The sequence below is a fragment of the Gossypium hirsutum genome, chromosome A13 (assembly GCF_007990345.1).
Source record: "Gossypium hirsutum isolate 1008001.06 chromosome A13, Gossypium_hirsutum_v2.1, whole genome shotgun sequence".
NCBI classification, from domain to species: Eukaryota; Viridiplantae; Streptophyta; class Magnoliopsida; order Malvales; family Malvaceae; genus Gossypium; species Gossypium hirsutum.
The window spans coordinates 100,097,097-100,108,206 of NC_053436.1; the positions used below are offsets into that span (position 1 = coordinate 100,097,097).

The 11,110-nt window shown below is 29.6% G+C and overlaps 1 long non-coding RNA gene across 1 annotated transcript; it reads left to right on the forward strand.

Annotated features, from left to right (window-relative positions):
• Positions 1-4,095: 4,095 nt before the first annotated feature.
• LOC121212511 (uncharacterized) lies at positions 4,096-10,127 on the forward strand. The gene is made up of 4 exons (XR_005907784.1): positions 4,096-5,516; positions 6,954-7,008; positions 9,841-9,980; positions 10,068-10,127. It is a non-coding gene; the product is annotated as an uncharacterized lncRNA (long non-coding RNA).
• The last annotated feature ends 983 nt before the right edge of the window (positions 10,128-11,110 follow it).

Genomic DNA, 11,110 nt, shown 5'->3' on the forward strand with positions numbered 1-11,110 from the left:
ACGTGGCCAGTTAACTTGTCACGTTGGACGAGTAGTCAACGGTTAAACAAAAAAAGAAAAGATGATTGGAATAACCGACAGTACCTTGACAGTGTCTAAGATGGGGGTGTTTGCATTAAAAGCTTGCAGGCTTATCCCTCTCATAACATGAATTCCAAACTTCAAACCCTTGTCGTGTACTTTCTTTGCTACTTCTGAAAAACATTTCCCACCTTTTGACGACGGCCATCTTCCTGGGTTAGGAATTGGCCTCCCCCATTCATCAATCACATCAAATCCAAGAGAATCAGTGCAAACCCCTTCCACCTTCCTTCTATACCAAAGGTAATCACTACAGCAAAATAGGTTTTAGCGGCGTTTGAATAGAAAAAGCCACTGTAGATTAAGTATTAGCGGCGCTTCTACAAAAACGACACTAAAAAAGAGCATTAGCGGTACTTTTAAAGAAACGCCGCTATAGGTTGACAATTAGCGGCACTTTTCAAAAAAAACGCCGCAAAAAAACTAAGCACAACGTCGTCGCTTTTTATTGAGATTTAGTGGCTTTAGCGGCGCTTCTTAAAAACGCCACTAATGCTGACTTATAGCGGCGTTTTTCAAAAAAGTGCCGCAAAAGATCGATCTATAACGGCGCTTTTTTGAAAAACGTCGCTATAAGTCAGCATTAGTGGCATTTTTAAGAAACGCTGCTAAAAGTATAATTTATTTTTAATTGAATATTTAAATTCTTAAAAAAATAATGACACGAAGAATAATTTTAAAAGTAAAAACATAGGAAAATATTTATTAAAAATGAAAGAAATTAAAATACTATTATTTAAAATAATTTTAAAGTTTTTTGGTATATGACTACTTGTTTTTTTATTTATATATTAAATATTTTCTTATATAATTGTAAAAGAGATAGTATTAATTTTAAAATATTGAATTAATTATGATTATAGTTTAGGGTTTATGATTTAGGGTATATAGTTTAGGGTTTAAGGTTTAAAAGTTACTATTTTAAGGGTTATGAATTATGTAGTTTAGGGTATTTTAGGGTTTAACATTTGGAGATTAAGATTTAGGGGTTTGAGGTTAAGGATTATGGGTTAGTAGTTAAGGGTTAAGGGTTTAGGGGTTAGGGGTTAAAGTCTAAGGTATATGTATTGTGATTTAGGATTTAGGGTTTAGGAGTCGAGTAGAGGTTAGAGGTTTAGGGTTTTGATTAATTATCATTTTTTAATTTATATATTAAACGATTTCTTATATAATTGTAAAAGAGATAATACTAAGATTAATATATTAAAATTATGATTATAGTTTAAATTATTTTAGATATAATAGATAAACTTTATATATATCAAATGGTTTAGGATTTAAGATTTACTTGAAATTTGTTAAATGATGAAATTTTATACAATTAATTAATGCTTTTATATTTAAAAATATTTAATCTAATCCATTTGATATTTTGATAATTATTAGAATTAAAAAAATTGATAAATAAATAAATAAAAGTAACAAATTTTGATATGGATAGGTAACTATATCTACTTAATAACATTATAAACACGTAGAAACCAAATTATATTAGAAATTAAAATATAAGTGTCGTAACCATTTTTTTTGAAAAACGGGGATCGACTTTAAAACGAAAGTGGAGTCGCCACCAATCCTTTTGATGAGGTGTGATCGGATCACCTTAAATTAAATCATTTTAATAAAAGTTAAGATTTACTAAAATGATAATTTTTTGGTCTACGAAAATCAGAGAACGAGTTCGGGAGTCGGTTACCACGAGGAAGGATTAGCACCCTCGATACGCCCAAAATTGGTACCTAGTTGATTAATTAGTGTCTTAGTGTCTAAAATTTGAAAACTTGAAAGAATTTAAAATACGATCCCTCTTTGTAAAGAAAATGCTCAAATGTTAAAGACCTTCTCGTCTCAAAATGACATCCAGTAAGTTAGGACACGACATTTTGAATTTTCGAGAGCGAGCTTGCATTTTATATAAAAATTCGTGTATTTCAAAAGGATATTTGGTTAGTTAAGGTGAACGAGGAAAATTGAAACCCAGTAAGTTAGGGCACGTTTTCCCGAATTTCCGAACACCGAATATTGCATTTACTTGTAAAAATCCTATTTTGAGGTAACAAAATGCCATACCCGGTAAGTTAGGGCACAACATCTCATATCTCCGAGAATAAGTATTTTTCAAAACTCGTATTGCGTTTTAAAAGAGTATCCCGTTATTTAGGTTAAATGAGAAAATTCGAAAACCCAATAAGTTAGGGCACGATTGTCTCGAATTACCAAATACGGAATATCACTTTTATGAAAGAATCATTTTAAGGCATCAAGTGAAAAACATAATGTTATTTATGGTAAAACATGAGAGCAAATTATGGTGCTAATATGTAATAACATAATAATAGGTGCGACAATGTCAAAAATAATAATATGAGCAATTATAAAAGGTGAAATAATAGCAAGACTAGTAATATGCAAATATAAACAAATACATGAGGAAAATGAAATGATCGAACGCGTAAAAATAAATAAAACACGGCAAAATAAAAATGACAATGATAATGAAAACGATAACAATAATATAAATAATAATAGTATGAAACGATAATAACACATGGTATTAAACATGGTAATAATAATGTAAATATAAAATAGTAGGGAACATATATATGTACAACATATAATACTAGATTAAAAATATATATACAATATTTATTGAAAACAATAATAATAAGAAATAACTAATGATAACGGTATATAAATATATACATATGTGTATTAAAATATATACGTAATAATAGAAATAAAAATGTATACGTAGTATTAAAAATATATACATAATATATACATACTAGAAATAATAATATTGAAACACAAATATTACATGAAATATACACACACAGATATAATAATAATAATAATAATAATAATAATAATGATATTAGAAGTATGTACAAAAATAAAAATAGTATAATAAAAAGTGGAAAATGATGATAATAATATATGAATAAAAAAAACACATATATATACATACATATATCAAGAACATATTTATGATAATAGTATTGAGTATTAAAATTATGTATACAATATAGACAAAAATATATACATAATGTAGTATTGAAAATATTTACATAATATAAAAAATATATGAATAATATGATATTAAAAATATATACATAAAAATATAATAAATATATATAATATATATAAAATGTATAAAATATATATAATACATACACATTAGAAATAATAATAATAATGTTACAAAACAATTATTAATAATACCTCATAAATATATACATATATATGTTAAAAATAAATACATATTAATATTAAGATGATGATAAAAATAACCATTGATAACTTTACATATAAATATATATGTATATAAGTGTAATAATAGTAATTATAATACTAATACTAATAATAGACATAATAATAGTAGTAAAAATAATAAAAATAATGTGTACATAATGATATGATAATAAAAAAAAGGACGATACGATATAATAATAACGTAAGGAAAATATTAATATTTATAATAATAAAAAATAAAAGAGTGTATTTAAAAGTATATATATAATATTATTGGAACTAATATTAAAAATTAAAATAGCAAAGATAATATAAAAATCAACTTAAATTAAAAAAAAGGACTAAGTTCAAATTAAAAACGAAGTTTTGGGGCAAATTAAAAATAAAAAAGGGGCTTATTTAAACACGCATGAAACAACGGAGGGCCTAAAGTGCAATAACCCCCTTTCTAAAACACATAGCATCAGCTAGGATTAAATTGAAAATCACGACAAATTTTAGGGCCAAATTAAAAATAAAAAATGACTTAATTGCAAAGTAATAAAAAAGCTGAGGGGCTAAATACGCAAATAGCCCCTCCAATGAAAACACGCGGATCCTGAAGTTGGAGCGGGTCGGGTCTCAGGTCGGCCATGGGTTAAGGACCAAAACGACGTCGTTTTGACATTAGTGACTTAAGCCCAAAACGACGTCGTTTTGATTGGCTATATAAGTCAAATTTCCCTAGAAAAAAACTCATTTTCCCCATTTCATAAAGAAAAAACTAACCCCTTCTCTCAAACTCTCTCAAGGCCTTCTTTACTCCGGCCAAACTTCGGCTATGGTCCGGTCACCCACCACCGTGAGCTCCGCCGCCTGCGCCGCCACCGGCCACCACGCACGGTGGCCGAAAATTCAAAAAAAATGTATTTTTTTTATATTTTTTATATGTTTTTAAGATATATGTCTATGTAAAGAAAAAGAGAAAGAAAAAAGATTTGAAAAGAAAAAAAGGAAACGAAAATCACCTCTTTTCGGTTTTGATTTTGTTTTTCGTTTCTTTCTCTTTTTTGATGTTCAATCTCGATTATGTGTTTGAGAAATATGTTGTTTTCATTGATTCAAAAAAACTTTTTGTTTTGCTTTTACATACCTTCCCCCTTTTTTTTCTTTTTTCTCTTTTTTTTTCTACAATCCGTTCTCCTCCTTTTTATTTCAATATTCGTGTTTTTGTCCCCAAAAAATCCGGGATTTCAGGCTTTATAACCGAAATACAATGGATTTGCTATTTTCTATTTCCTTGTTTTCTTGCTTCTTTTCTGCCCCTTTTTGTTTTTTTCTTCTTTTGACTTTTGCAGGTGTAAGTGGAGCAAGTAGAGCAAGTTGTGGTGGCTAGGTTTTTTCTTTTTTTTTTTGGCTGAAAATTAGTTAAGGTTGTGGGCTAATTGGGCTTTTAGGGTTTTAATAATTTGGCTTTTTAGCCCGGGAAAAATTTGGGCTATACAATAAGGATTAAATATTAAGCATATTTAAAAGATAAAAACTGAAAATTATCTACTTCCGTAAAATGTAAAAAAAAAAAGATTAGTATGTACCATATATCAGCAAGAGATAAATCTTTTAAACTTTAATTCATAATATTAGGATTAAATTATAACTTATCATCATATTAACATTTATCATCATTAGTATTAATAATTAAAATTATTAATCTAAAGAATTAATTGAACGAAGAATTCAATTCAAATTAATTCCTCTACACTTAATTTATATAAGTGAAAATTAAACTTAAAATTTCAAAGTTATCATGCAACTAATACGCCACTAAAAGCTATCTATTGCGGCAAAAAACATTAATGCTTAATAAATACGGCGTCGTTTTAATTGGAGATTAGTGACGCTTTCTTAGAAATGCCGCAATGATAGCTTTTAGCGGCGCGTTTCCTAAGCACCGCAAACTGTCAAATATTTTTTGCCGAAACGGCGTCATTTTCATTTGTTAAATTTCATCTTCTTCTTTCATGCCCGACAGTCTTAGCCTTTTCCCCTAAAACACCAAAATAGATTTCCCCTAATTTCACCTAATCCCTTAATTTCCCCCAAAATCCCTAGGCATCTCAGTCGACCGACCACCTACTCATCGCCGTCCACCGTCGTCTCTTCTGCGTCCCGTCGCCGTCGCTCTCCGCTGCCACAACCAGTCGGTAAATTTTGCTCTCCATAGCTTAAAATGCCTGAAAATATTTCTAAAGCTTCAGTCTCTGCTCTCTGTTGATTCAACTCCGCTACCCATTTGCTGCATGATACTTATTTCTTTCATTTCATAAAATGAAATTGTGCTTGTTTTGTTGTGATAGGGTGGAAATAGAACTTGTTGTGATAGAGTAGAAATAGAACACTTTTTCTTTTGAGATTACGCACAGTATTGAGATTTAGTGATGCTTTTTGCTTCAAAAAATTTTGCTTCAATTACAATGGATGATTTAGTGATGCCCCCACAGTGTTAAGAAGCCAATTTCTTTTGAGAAATTATTTGATAGGATTAAAAAAAATTAACCTCATAACTGAAAATATACATTATATATTAAAAAGTAACGAGACTAAATTCATCTAAAACCTATAATATAAGGATCATTTATAGAATTCCAGCTTGTATAAAGGAGAAACAAAAAAAGAGATCACCGACGAAAGATTGAAGAAATGGGGAAAATCACCGACGAGATTGGAATGGAGAAAAAAGAAATATGAAAGTGTTGTCCAAATTGGGTCCCAATTTTTTAGTTGCAGCTTACCACTCACATGCTGTGGTCCCTTTCTTCTCTTATTTTCCTTTCCATTTTTTACAGTTTTTAATTGTTTTTCATTTTCAAATTTACATTTCTCCTTTTTATTTTCTAAAATAAATTATTTTTTTAGGTTTTTCAAGTTTTCGATTTAATCTCTAGATTCTTAATTAAAATTTAATTTAAATTTAAATTTTTATCACTATCCACGAGCTGGGTTGATATTATTATTATTTATAACCACAATACAAATGAGTATGCTTTAGAATTTTAGATTTTGATTTTCTTTTCCTTTCATAATGCTTTTGAATATAATGGAGTTGGGCACAATTTTAGGTGCATTTTCTTTTTCTTGTGTGCTTCTTTTGACTATTAAGACAAAAGAAAAAAAAACAAATTAAGACAATGACAATCAATTTGTGAAATTGAAGATGGCTCAAAGATAAGAAAGCTTTATTCGGTAATGGTGGCAAACATAATCCAAGTAAACTTATGACTGCAATTTTTATAAACATAGCATGGAGAGAATTATTTTGAAGTTGGGACTATTTTATTTAGGAATTTGGTATCTTTACATAGCATGGAGAGAATTATTTTGAAATGCTTGTTACTTTATCAGAATGTGTTATATTTCCTCAACAATGTCTAATTTGAGTTTATAGAAGCAATAAACCCATGTTGTAAGCAGTGGATGTAGTAAACCTATGTTAGTCTAATTTCAAAGGGTTTTTGAATTTCCATTTTAGTTTATAAATTTTCAAGTTTATTACTGTACATTTTTTTAATGTAAAAATCAAATTACTATTCTTGTTTACCCTTAGATTATTTTTTTATTTCATGGTTGTTCATTGTTTGCAGGTGTAATTTAATTTGTTAGAATTGACTCTACCATCCAATTTACAATTTTTAAGAGGTATGTATATTTAATTTGCTAATTCTTTATTTGATATCTCTCCATTGAAATCTACCATGTATGCCATGAGCTAAGTACAAGGTAAGTACAATTTCAAATAGGTATGTATATTTAATTTGTTAAATCTATCGATAAACTTGTCATTGTTTTCCTCTACAATACATAGATATAATAATGCTCAAATTTACAAGTCATCAAGTACAAAACTTAGGTTCATCAAAATTTATCATATATACCTTTCTCGGCCTTGAGATTAAAATCAACAGTTTCTAGATATCACACACATGTTATTTTTTTTATTTTTTCCACATCGTCAAATTTTATTTTTATTATTTTTTTCCAAGGAACAAAGTTGACATTTCATCTTTTACAGTTTTCGACTTTTTTATACACAATTTTTTTAAATTATATAATTTGGATTAATTTATTTAAAAATTATTTAATTAAAATATTTTTTTTCCTGGTGATTTTCCACATCGTCAAACTTTATTTTTATTATTTTTTTCCAAGGAACAAAGTTGACATTTCATCTTATACGGTTTTCGACTTTTTTAAACACAATTTTTTAAATTATATAATTTGGATTAATTTATTTAAATATTATTTAATTAAAATAATTAAATACATGATATTTTAAACTTACATAACTTACATAACTTACATAATACATAAATATATATCATATAATAACTTACATAATACATAAACCTATATCATGTAATAACTTACATAACTTACGTAATACATAAATATATTTCATATCATAATTTACTTACATACCTTAAATAAATTTATATCATATCATAACTTACATAACTTACAAAACTTACTTAACTTACGTAATACATAAATATACACTTGAAAATCCCGCAACTTACTTGAATTAGTTTACACCCATTAGATACTTGATACTTGATATGTATTATCTATTTTAGTAACCGTAATTTATTGTCAACTTTAGACTTCAAGAACAACGAAATGGATAGGAGTTGGATGAATTTCTCAAGGGTAAGCAACGACTATCGAAATGGAGTACAAACTTTTCTAGATTTTGCATTTCAAAATGCAAGCCAAGAGAATATGATTCTTTGCCCGTGTAAGAAGTGTGGCAACATCAATTGGCATTTTCGTGAAGTTGTCTACGAACATCTAATTGGTGATGGCTATATTCGGGGGTATAAAAAATGGATATTCCATGGAGAGTGTACATCTAGTAGAACCTCTTCAACGATTAATCCGACTTATCCTGATACTGCTTACCATCAGTATGTTAGACAAGATAACATGGAAGGTATGTTGCGAGATGCATTTAATATGCACAGTTATGGTGAGCAACCATTTCCACCTGACTTTATTGCATCCGATGATTGTAATATTGGTGGAAATGTTTTTACCAAAACGGGAACAAGTGCACCTGATGAGGAGCCAAATGAAGAAGCAGCGAAGTTCTACAATTTACTTAATGAAATGAACGAAGAACTTTACGAGGGATCAAAATATTCTAAATTGTCCTTCTGCATTCATCTATTTCATTTAAAATGTTTGGGAGGGTCGACCGAAAACTTTTTTACAATGCTGCTAGAGTTTCTGAGAGAGATGTTTCCATTTGCAAAAATCCCCCAGTCTTGTCAAGATGAAAAATTTGGGCCTCGGGTACGATAAAATTCATAGTTGCCCAAATGACTGCATGTTGTACTGGGGTGATCAGAAAAACCAACAGTCTTGTCATGTTTGCGGTAAGTCTCGTTGGATGGATAGGAATACAGAAGATGTGAATGTGGTTGAAGGTGGGGCACAGTTAAGAAAGAAGTCAGTCAAGGTTTTGTGATATTCTCCCCTAATACCAAGACTTCAAAGGCTTTTCATGTCGTCAAAGACAGCCGATTCTATGAGGTGGCATAATGACTAACGAACCGATGATGGATTATTAAAACATCCTGTGGATTCTTTAGCTTGGAAATCATTTGAAAGTAAATTTCCAAGCTTTGCAAGAGATCCTCGGAATGTGAGGCTTGGGCTAGCAGCTGACGGCTTTAATCCTTTTAAAATCATGAGTATTTCATACAATATTTGGCCTGTAGTGCTTGTTCCTTACAATTTGCCTCCATGGATTTGCATGAAGTTAAATGGCTTTCCCAAGGTCCGAATAGAGTAATAAAAAGATATAGTGCCTTCCTTATCAATGGATACAGATTTCATACAAAATATCGCGAGAGAATGAGGAGAACTCAAAATTGTGGAATTGTTGTTAATTCTTCAATTACAAGTTATGCTAGTGCTAGGGACAGTAATCCGATTGAGGGTAATGTGGATTATTACGGACTTCTTACCAACATTATTGAGTTGGATTACTATGGCAAATGGAAATTTGTCTTATTTCGGTGTGATTGGGTTGAAGTTAATACTGCTCACGGAATTAAAAATAATCATTTTGGTTTTACAATGGTTAATTTCTCTCAATTGATTCACACTGGACAACAATTGATGGACGAGCCATATGTATTTTCTTTTCAAGTGAAACAAGTTTTTTATTCGAAAGATCCAACTGATGAGGGTTGGTATGTTGTAATTTGGAACACCCCTAGAGACTTGTTTGACATAGGTAACGGAAGTAGAGATGACATCATCAAAAGATCAGAAATATATGTAATATTTATATGGGTTCGACATTAATGGGTTCGACATTAATGATGTGTAAGATTTTACGATTTTTTAATTATATGTAATATTATAATTTTAATCTTGGTTATGTTATATAATTTAACTATTTTATATGCACTATTATTGTTGTAATTTGTTACTAAAATTTCAACTATTTAATGTGTATTGCAGGAAAAATGCATAGAAGAAATTACGAGATTTAAGTATTGTCCAAAATACTCCAAATTCGAAAGAAGCAAATAGTGAACAACAGACAGTTGTTGGAACTTCGAATGTGTCGGAGACACTTGATGAGCTTGCAAAATTTCAAAGTAATGTTAAGTTTATTTTACATGTGTGTTGACTTTTATTATTGATTTATTTTTCAATTTTAATATAATAATATATCGTTTTTTTAGCTGAAAGTAGTGGGACGCGCAGAGGTCGAGGACGTACGCTACTTAAAGATTTATACTACTTAAATCCTATCGAGCGTGTCAAAGTAAGTAGAAACAGTCATGGTCAGCCTGTTGGATCTGAAGTTCGACTTTTAGCAGGCTATTTGGGCATTATAGCACGAAATGCCAACATGTTGCCCATCAACTACGAATCATGGAATCACATGCCTGATAGCAACAAAAATCAAGCTCTCGATAATATTAAGGTAACAAAACGTGAATGAAATTTATAATACTTTGGTTTAAGTTTCATTTATATTTACATTCTAAACTTGTGTTTTTTTAGGAGAGATTTGTTTTAGAAGTCTCGGATGACTATATCAAGAAGGCATTGGGTAAAAAATGGAGAGACCATAAAAGCACTTTGAAAAAACAATATTTTAAGAAAGACATAAGCCTCAAAGAAAAATTGCAAAACGTCCCGCCGGGAATGCTGAGGTACCAATGGGAAGATGCGGTTAGATTCTAGAATTCAAAGAAAGGAAAGGTATTACGTACTTCCAAGCTCTTATATATATATAGTGTTTACTATATACGTAATAAGAATTTCATTATGTAGGACTGTGAGCAAGTTGGAACAAGCAGCAGACAAAAACAAAAATTCATGCACACGGCAGGGTCGAGAAGTTTTGCTTCTGTAGCTGAGGCCGAGGTATTATGAATTTATTAATTCTGTCAAATATTAATGACTTTCTACTATTAAATAATATTTTTACTACTATATTGTAGGAAGTCTCGTCTGGTCAAAAAGTTGGACGCCTTCAACTTTTTGAGATTATGCATAGGAAGAAAGATGGATTCCTATGACATCTGAAGCTGGAGAAATTATGGTATATTTACTTAATAAAATTTGATTTATTATAAATATTTATAATGTTTAATTATAATGGTTTAATTCGTCGTTAGTAGTTTTAAATAATGTTAAGTTATGTTGCATTCCTTTTTATTATATATTTCGTTTCTAACTATTTCATTGATTTATTAGGAGAAACTAAAGGAGAACA